General features: G+C 48.8%; 1 long non-coding RNA gene across 2 annotated transcripts; it reads right to left on the reverse strand.

The window, feature by feature from the left end:
- Positions 1 to 1,575: 1,575 nt before the first annotated feature.
- LOC111093058 lies at positions 1,576 to 8,039 on the reverse strand. Of its 2 annotated transcripts, XR_005380660.1 has the most exons (4): positions 6,827 to 8,039; positions 4,009 to 4,175; positions 2,758 to 2,856; positions 1,576 to 2,364 (listed from the first exon to the last, which is right to left on the reverse strand). It is a non-coding gene; the product is annotated as an uncharacterized LOC111093058 (long non-coding RNA). The 2 variants fall into 2 exon arrangements; XR_005380659.1 differs by having other exon boundaries at positions 1,576 to 2,856.
- Positions 8,040 to 9,823: the final 1,784 nt, after the last annotated feature.

Below are 9,823 nucleotides of genomic sequence, written 5' to 3' on the forward strand. Positions count from 1 at the left end.
CTCTGCATCTCTATGAATAAATAAATAAAATATTAAAAAAATAAAAAACTTATTTATTTGAGAGAGAGAGAGAGAGAGTGTACGAGTGGCCGGGGGAGGAGGGGGCAGAGGAGGGCAGAAAATCTCAAGCAGACTCCACGTTCCGTGCGGAGCCCAATGTGGGACTTGATCTCACAAACCTGAAACCATGACCTGAGCCAAAACCAAGAGTCAGACGCTAAGCTGGCTGAGCCACCCAAGTGCCTCTTATTTGCATACTTTTTATTGAAGTACACTAAAGATATAGAAGAGTTCTTTTTTTTTTTTTTTTTAAAGGCATCTTCAATAATTTAAGGTCCTTAGCTGGCATATGGATAAGGCTATGATGAGGCAGGGACCCCTAGGTATCTCCTAATTTCACTGTTTCCCTTTTAGAAGGAGACTTTTGACATTTGTTTGGGCACAGGGCCAGCTAGAATAAAAACTACAGCTTCCAGCTTCTTTTGTGCGTATGGTTTCGTGACTAAGCCCGGCCAGGGGGATGTAAAGGAATGATAGCTGGCAAACTTTCAAGAAGCTGCTTCAGGCAGGTGACATGCCCTTCTTTCCTTCTCCTCTCCTTCCAACTGGCTCAGGAGTAGACAAGACGGCTGGAGCTTGGCAGCTATCTTGGTCTGGGAGGAAGAATCCCCGCTGCAAGCTGTGGCACTTAGGCTGGCTGCTTCTTGAACTTCACGGAGCTCCCACAGCAGCCGTGGGCTGATTCCCTCCAGATCTTTTTACAAAGGTAAATATACTTCTCCCTCCCTTAAGCCCCTGTTTCATGGTTTCTGTTATTTGTAGTCAGATTTAATCTCAATTGATGTATGGGGGGCACCAAATTCAGGTTACTTTGAGGAGGAGGAGAGAGTATGATCATCTTCAATATTATTGGTTAAACCTTAGTTTCTTAAGCTGAGTGGTGGGCATACAGGTGTTAATAATTATATCTTATTATTCAGGGGGGTTATTGGAATATCATAAGCGCAATCTTTTATTTATTTTATTTTATTTTATTTTATTTTATTTCTTTAAGTGCAATCTTCTTAAAAGGCACTGGCAGGAATGGTGTTGAAGCAAGGCCAGGAGACACATAGAAAAGAGAATCAACTGGTGGCAACTTTTGGCTTCATCCAGCTGCTATGTCTGGATTAGCTTTGGTGTCAGGGTCTGAGTGTAGCCTCGGAACAAGCCTCATAGAATAAACAAGACTTGTAAGGGCAAAGGTGAGTTCAGCCTGTGGGTACAGATCCAGTGTCTGGAAGCAAGAAGGGAAGGAGAAGAAGGCGACTGGGTACCACTCCCTCCCCCAAGCTGCCAAGTGCCCGTCTGAGTTAGGTCAACAGGAAACTCTCATTGTAGACCAGGCATGGAAGGGTCCCTTGGCCCCACCTACCTTCATTTTAAGGGAAGAAAAGAAGTATTTCACAGACATCTTTTCTTTTCTTTCTTTTCTTTTTTCTTTTCTTTTCTTTTCTTTTCTTTTCTTTTCTTTTCTTTTCTTTTCTTTTCTTTTCTTTCTTCTTTCTTTTCTTTTTTTCCAAGTAAGCTCTACACCCAACATGGGGCTCGAACTCACAATCCTGAGATCAAGAATCATATGCTTTAACGACTAAGCCAGCCAGACGCCCCCACAGAACACATTTTCACCGCAAGAAATTCGACCAGATGTGATTAAAGTAAAACATGAACATACTCGCCTCCTCAGATCTCATCTTACCCCTCAGAACCAGCCATGCTGAACAGTGTAGTGAGCATGTGGTTGTTGGCAAGGCCAACGTAAAGGCTGGAGCCCCAGGGAGCCCAGGCGGATATCTTCAGCACCGGGGGGCCCTCTGCCTGGATACTGCTCACACCTACTGCAGGCGATGGGGGCTGGGGAAAGGGCTCTGCTCCTGAGCAGGTAGGGTAGGCCTAGGAACTCCTTGAATGTGTAACTCGGGTGCATGCCTGGGATCAGGATGTTCCAGAAGAGGAAGACCTACTTCTTGCCTTGACTGGTCCTAAGCCTATCAGCCACACGTTACCAGGAGAGGCCCCCGAGCCCAGGAAGCCACTTTCACCCACATTTGAAAAAATGGCAGCAGCTCCAAGCATTCCTGAGTACCATGGTGACAGACATCACAGACACACATGGATAGACAGGCATCTTTGTGGGATATCTTGAGCCTGATGAATCATGTGTCAGGAAACAGGCACCCTAGACCTCTGAGTATTCAAGTTTGCAGCAGCAAGAACGGCTTGTGGTGACACGTATATGGATGCTGTGCCCAGGTAACTGTACCATGGATCATCCCTCGTCTCTTTTTTGTTAGAGGATGTAGCAAGTTATGCTAGTTCCGTTCCCTGGAAGAGCCATGGAGACCACATTGCTTGAGATAAGAATCGAGAGAGCTTGGCAAAGGCTTTCTCTTGACTTTAACAATTATAAACATACAAAGGCAGCTAGTTTTACTACTGAGTTATCTTTACAGAGAAGTCAGGAGTGTTCTCATAATTCAGACTCCCTGTGTCTGACTCAATACTGAGTAGTAACACTTATAGGCACCAATATTGTTGTTAAATGGATTTTTGCATTTTATTTTGCAATATTATCTCATTAAATCCATATGTCAAACCCGAAAAAGGTAATAGGTAAGATGATCCCCAAATTACAGATGAGCAAACTGAGGCTGAGGAAGCTTACATAATTTCAGAAATTTCAGAAGTCACGTAGCTGATTAATGATGGAGCACATACCTGAACTCAAGCTGACTTCAGGGCCAGACCCCATAGGCTTAATCAACAAGGTGTTGGGTTCTCTCTGGAACGCTAAGGAAGCCAAATTCAGTGTAGATGCTGCGGAAAGGCCATTTGGATATTCATCACCAAAAGATCAGAAAGGCATCATTGTAAGGGCAATCGGAACCAAGAACATCTTGGTCTTTTTGTGTCATCTAAAGACTATTTTGTCAGGGCACCTGGTGGCTCAATTGGTTGAACGTTGACTCTTGGTTGCAGCTTAGGTTGTGAGCTCAGGGTTGTGGGATCAAGTCCCGTGTTGGGCTCTGCACTGCATGTAGAGTCTGCTTAAGATTTCTGACTTTCCCTTTCCCTCTCCCTCCGCCTCTGCCCCTCTTCCCACTCTTGGGCGTGTGTGCTCTCTCTCCCTCAAATAAATACAACCTTTAAAAAAAAAACAAAAAGAAAATCTTGTCTTTTTTGTGTCATCTAAAACGCTATTTGCTAGCAAAACAACAAAACAAAACAATGAAAAAACCAACAACAGAATGATCTAGCCAGTGATTTAACCAATAAGGAATATTAACTCTCTCACATAACCCGAGGTCCAGAGATGGAGCAGCTCCAGGGCTGGTTGACTTCACAGTTCAATATCAAATGCAATGCTTCAATGGCAAATGCAAGACCTAGGTTCTCACCGTATTTTTGCTAATCCATCCTCAGTGTACTGTATCCCCACTTTGCCCATGGGGGATAATTGCAAGGCCTCAGTGGATCCCTGAAATCACAGATGGTCCTGAATACTATATAACAAGGTTTTTCCCTATCAGCTTATGACAAGGCTCATAAACTCGGCACAGTAAGAGAATAACACGGCTAATAATAAACTAGAATTATAAAAATATGCTGTAATAAAAGCTATGTGAGTGTAGCCTGTCCCTCTCAAAGTATCTTATTGAACTACCACCACCTTCTTCTTGCGATGGTTTGAGATGATAAAATGCCCATGTGCTGAGATGGAGTGAGGTGAGCGACACAGACATTGGAACGGTGTCAGGCTACTATGGACCTGCTGACAATATGTCAGGAGGAGGATCATCTGCCTCCAGACTGTGGTTAACTGTGAGTAACCGAAGCCACAGAAGGTACAACTGCAGATAAAGCGGAACTACAGTATTGACCTTTGCAAGCTTGTCCCTCGCGGTCACAAGATGGTTGCCATCAATCTCACACAACCATGTCCAAAGGCCACAAGGTCAGAAGACATACCTTTTCCTCACATCCCTTTTGAAGAATATGGAGCAGACTTCCTTCCACGTCTCCTTTTATGCCATAACTGTGCCATGTGTGCATTCTTAAGTCAATCACCAGCAGGGAGAATGGAATTGCTACTGTGATTGGTTTGGTGGTTAACAAAGGCTGCACATTAGAATCACCTGGAGAGTTAAAAATAAAAAAAAAAAGTACCTATATCCAGGTCCCAGTTCTAGAGACTCTTGTTTTACCTGATCTCAGATCCACCCAGGGGTACCTTTAAAATCTCCCCAGGCACTCTACTGCACAGTCAGGGTTGAAAACCCTTCATGTAGACCAACCAGGTTTCTTCTCTGGGGCTCTGGAGCTAGAGCAGGAAGGGGGTGGCCTGCCATGAAACACATGGTTGCCTGGTTCCTGAACAGAGCTGGGCTTCTAGGTAGCAAGAAAGAAGGTGGGGTGGTGGACCAGGGATGGGGATGGCTGTTGGAGAGGCAGCCATAATCGGCCCGCCCTCCCTTGCTGGAGGCCGGGATTCCGGCAGAGTTAAGGCAAACTCAGAGTTCTTCTCTTCTGGCCATCAGATGCTTTCACTGATACAATCGGGTTTCCCGAAGTGTGGCCTTTGACCCCAGGACAACTTAAAATGCAGTCTGGGCTCCACTCCAGACTGGCGGAACTAGGATATCTGAAGGTAGGACCTGGGGACTGGCATTGCAACAACGCCCCCCCCCCCCCCATAGCGGTCTCCTGTACACTCTCATGTTGAAGAACCACTGAATTAGATGCAGCAGAAACAAAGTACAAGGGGTCCAGGTTTTCCCTTTCTCCAGGAAGACGCCACTTGAGTATTAGTTTTCTTATTATTCTCTTTTGGGTCCCAGTGATTTGGGAAGATGACAAATGTGAACCTGAAAGTTGGATCTTGGAGCCAAGTGCTGAAGAGGAAGGTGGGGAGGGTTGCTGAGCTGCAATCTCAGCAGCTCAGAGGTGGCCTCAGCGACAGGCCCATTTTCCAGCTGGGGAAGCCACTCTGTGCTGGAAAGAGGGGCAGCAAGGCATGCCCCCCAGAGGAGGCTACACAGCTGCTCTCTGGGGGTGCTATTGGCAGTTTTGAGCAGGCTGTGCACATGTGTACGTAGGGAGATTGGTCCTTCAAGGTTCTCGTGAAATACTGGAAGTAATATTAATTAGTCCTATTCCTTGATGAATGGATTCTTAGCCTGGAACCAGTGAAATGGGAACCAGCATGACTTTCCAGGGCAGGCCTTCCCAGCTGTGGCTCCCAGGCTTCAAGACCTCCGGCCTCCCTCCTGGTCTTTGGTGCACGAGGGATGAATCTCACCATGCCATGTCCCCATGTCTTGGCTCCCCACCCCCCAGAACAGCCACAGATCCTTCGGTATCTGTCCCCTTCTACCTCTCTAGCCAGTTGCCTCTCTGCTTGCTCCTTTGCTTCCTCACACTGAACACCTGTGGGTTCCCCCCCACCTTGCAAAGCCCCCACCGGCAAACTCAGATCTTGTTCTCTAATTCATACATTGAGGAGCCGGTTCAGGAAGCCAGTCCTGATCTCCCTCCTCCCTCCTGCCAATGCAGAACTCCCTCTCCTATGTTGGCACCCCGATGGCACCTCACGAAGACTTCCCTGGAAGTGCTTTCAGCCCTTTTTTTGCATGCAGAGGAGCACGTGTCTCTTTTGGAGCCCCTTGGGCAAGGAAGCCTTCACTCTATAACCTGAGCCTTCGGAGCAGCAGGGGCCCATCAGGTGCTTGTTGATGGAATGAATGAACGATGTTTGGCCTGGAGATCTATGTGGAGCCGTATCTAAGATACCTCAAGTGTCAGGAGTCTCTCCACCTTCCTGGCAGCCAAAGCCCAGGGGAAATGAGTCTTGCCCCATCACCACTATGTTTTGACTCTAACAAGTACAAAAAGCTAGCCTCTGCTGAGCTGAGCCCTCTAAGAAGCAGGAGAAGCTTCCAGAGCAGGAGCTTAGTGTGCTGGGAAGGCTGAGCGCAGCCTGTTCCTTGACGACCTGGAAACCAGTGTGGAGGAGAGAAGGCAGAAAGGAGGGTGGAAAAGGGGAAGACCAGCTGGTGAAGGTTTTCCAGAAGCCATGTGCTTCATAATGCAGCAGTCTTCTCTTTCCTCCCCATGAAAGCACCTCAACGTGGGTGTCACTATTCTCCCAGAGGCCACTAGAGTGTGGTCAAGAGCGTGAACTTGCTCCAGATCCCATAGCAAGAAAAGGAGGCCAGTCTGTTTGTTTTTAAATACAGAGCAGGTTGGGCCAGGCTGTGCTGTGACCTCCACTTCTGGAAACCAACATGACAGGGAGGCTGCTCACGCATCTGCGAGATGGGGCCCACCTGGGCAGGAGAGCAGGCGAGGACACACTTCCAGAACCAGGGCTCTCTCTAGACCCTTATAGACATGCTCCCTCTATACGAATATAATAGAGCACAAAGCTCTTTAGTTCTGCTGCAAAAGGCTGCAAACGGAAACACTAGGTAAGGGGCACCTGGGTGGCTCTGGCTCAGCAGTTGAGCATCTGCCTTAGGCTCAGGGTGTGATCCCGGGGTCCTGGGATCGAGTCCCACATCGGGTTCCTTGTGGGGAGCCTCCTTCTCCCTCTGCCTCTCTTTGTGGGTCTCTCATGAATAAATAAATAAAACCTAAGAAGCAGAAGCAGCAGCAGCACTAGGTAAAACGTGTGTGCTAGAAAGGTGTACCCCCCGGAGAGGAACGATTTTGAAATCAGACAACTCTTAGCTGAGTGAGCTTGGGCAAATGACTTCACCCCACCTGACCTCACCAGCAATTTCCTCACCTGCAAAATGAAAATAACGATGCATGTCCTGCGTAACTCTTCAAGGATGAGATGTGGATGAAGGAGTCAGCTCAAGCCGGGGCCACGGTGAGCACGCACTGATGAGCTATATTATTACTGTGCTGCTACTAGAGTACATTTTTGTCGCCTCCGAGCTTCCCCCGAGTGCTAGGCTGGAGGAGGGCAGGAACCAGAGCTGTCCCTCGTCTCTGCCTCTCCAGGGCCCAGACATTGTCTGGCATGAAGCTGGCACTTGGTAAAGGTCTGATGGGTTGAATTCAGAGATTTTTCCTTACTGTTCTGTGGCACTTTGTCCTTCTTCGAATCCTCTGAATATTTTCTGCCATTGGAGCCTGGCAGATGCCTGTGGGGCAGGCAGGGCTTGGTGGTACTATCATTCCCATTTTACAGCTGCCCAAAATTGAGGCTTACGGAGGTGATGCTTCCTGCCCCAGTCACACGGCTGAACTGAGCTGAACTGAGCTGAGGTCAGGCTCTTCAGACTGTGGGTTTCACGGCCACTGTTTGTGAAAACCGTGACAGGGAACAGAAGGTGTTGCAACAAGCTGAGTTGGAAATCCCCAGGGAGACACCTCCTTCCTCAATTCCCAGGGCTTCTTGCCCATAGATTCAGACAGGGCTTCAGAGGATGCTCGAGCCCAGGTCATCCGGTCACACTGATCTTGGCCCCTCTTCCTGTCCGGGCTCAGCCTTGCCCTCTATCCAAGGTGGACCCCAGCTGGATGATCCTGGCCCACCAGAAAGGACCTGGCAAGCTCTGTGGGTTTCAGCACATTTGAGGCAGGGACTGCCTGGGGGCCTTGCCCAGCTGCAAAGACACCCGAGGTCCGCATCCTGGCCTGGCCCACAGCCTCACTGACAGGTTTATTACCAGCTTTTATGACTCCCAAGCTTAGTCACTGCTTAAGTCAGCCTGTTCAGAAACAAACACTTAACAAAGCTGTGACCCAGATGGTTGGGTGGGGAGAGGCACGCCCCACCCCTGTGGAACTGGCCTCCGGAGCCAAGTCTGGGGCAATGAGCCTGGGGTCCTGGTGTGTTTCGGTGACCTGCATGGTTGTCCTTTATTTTCCCCAAGTGTCCATTCCTGAGTTTTCAGGGGGTAGGAAGCAGATGCTGCTGCCATCAGTGACAGCCTGACACTTGTCAAGGGCATCTGATCCTGTCCCCAGGCCTTCCTTGAGAGCTGAGCCTGAAGGGATGAAGGGGACAGAGTTGGTACATCCCCTGGCAGACAAATCAACCCCTCTCTTGGCTTTCAGTTTACATGCTGAAGATGGAAGCCCAAACTCTGACCCAAATCAATCCTACCCTGGATTCCAATTCCTGATGTTTCTCCACCCCCATCACCAACCCAGCGTGGCCTCTATTAAAACCAGAAGCCTCTCCAGATTCTCTCTAAGCTCGTACCAGGTCTGCAGCCCTTCATCTACCCGGAGCTGGTCCAGACCCAGGTGGAGGGGAGCATACCTGGGCCCAGCTTGCATGGAGAGCCCCAGGGGGACTGAGGAGCCCTAACCTTGGAGCCTCCCTTCCTGCTGTAAGGACACAGGCCTCTGCTGGTGACCCTCCCTCCAGCTCAGTTAGGGCCGCCTCCCCAGGCAAGAAAAGAGGTGAGGTGCCAAGTTAACTACAAACTGTCTCAGATCCAGTGCTTGTGGCTCAGAGATTTGGATGAGAGGAAAGAATTTGGAGGAATCCACTGGACTTGAGTTGGCTTACTTGTCTATCTTCTTTGCAGCGTGGCTTTAGGGCACTTGGGTCATAGCATCTGCTCTCATTCTCCTGCTGCTCATTTAACTCTTATACCCCTGGATCAAGTCACCATTGCCACTTGCCTGATTATAACTGCTAGACTGGTTGGAATGATGTCCTGGTTGGAATGACAGCTCCATTCCAGCTCCTGTAATGAATAATAGTTATTATTTTTATTCTCTTCCCCCCCTGGAATTTTATCTCTGAAGTAAAACATCCCTCACGCGTCGCTGCGGGGGGGAGGGAGGGGAGGGAGGGAGGGAGGGAGGGAGGGAGGGAGGGAGGGAGGGATGAGGGAGGGAGGGAGGGGAGGGAGAAGGAAGAAGGAAGGAAGGAAGGAGGGAGGAAGGAGGGAGGGAAGGGGAGGGGGGAGGAGGGAGGGAGGGGGGAGGGGGAGGGAGGGAGGAGGGGAGGAAGGAAGGCAGGAAGGAAGGAAGGAAGGAAGGGAAGAAGGAAGGAAGGAAGGAAGGACGGAAGGAAGAAGGAAGGAGGGAGGGATGAGGGAAGGAGTGGGAGGGATGGAGGCTAGGTCTTTCTTTATTTCTTTCTTTCTTTCTTTCTTTCTTTCTTTCTTTCTTTCTTTCTTTCTTTCTTTCTTTCCCACACATGCACTGGAGTTTTATTTTAAAAATTGCTCTTGGGCGTCTGGGTGGCTCGGTCAGTTAAGTGTCCGGGCTCAGCCCTGCCCTCTATCTGACTCTTGGTTTCTGTGCAGGACATGATCTCAGGGTCAAGAATGAGCCCCATGTCCAGCTCCATGCTGGGTGTGGAGCCTGCTTAAGATTCTCTCCCTCTCCCTTTACCCCTCCACTTTCCTGTTCACATGCACTCTCTCTCTTAAAAAACAGTAAAGTATAAAATAAAAAATAGAAATTGCTCCTGATCTCTAGTTAATTATAATACTGTGAGACCCACCATAATGCTGTTAAAGGAGGAAAAACTCACACACACGAAATGCAGGGCAACATCACGGATAAGTTTATAAAATGACTGGGATAAGCTTGTGCCCTGGGCAGCTCCAGGCTCTATTGGCCAAGCTCTATTATCAGTTATACTATATCCGAATCTGTCATCACAGGAGCGCATCCCTGCAGGGTTCTACTGCACAGGTACCAATACCTACATTTTGGACTTTAGCTCCAGAAAGTCCAAGGTTTAAATCTGAACTCTGCCACTTGCTGATTTTATGACACAGGCCAACGTAGAAGCCTCAATGCTAGT

Source organism: Canis lupus, chromosome 28 (assembly GCF_011100685.1).
Source record: "Canis lupus familiaris isolate Mischka breed German Shepherd chromosome 28, alternate assembly UU_Cfam_GSD_1.0, whole genome shotgun sequence".
Classification (NCBI taxonomy): domain Eukaryota; kingdom Metazoa; phylum Chordata; class Mammalia; order Carnivora; family Canidae; genus Canis; species Canis lupus.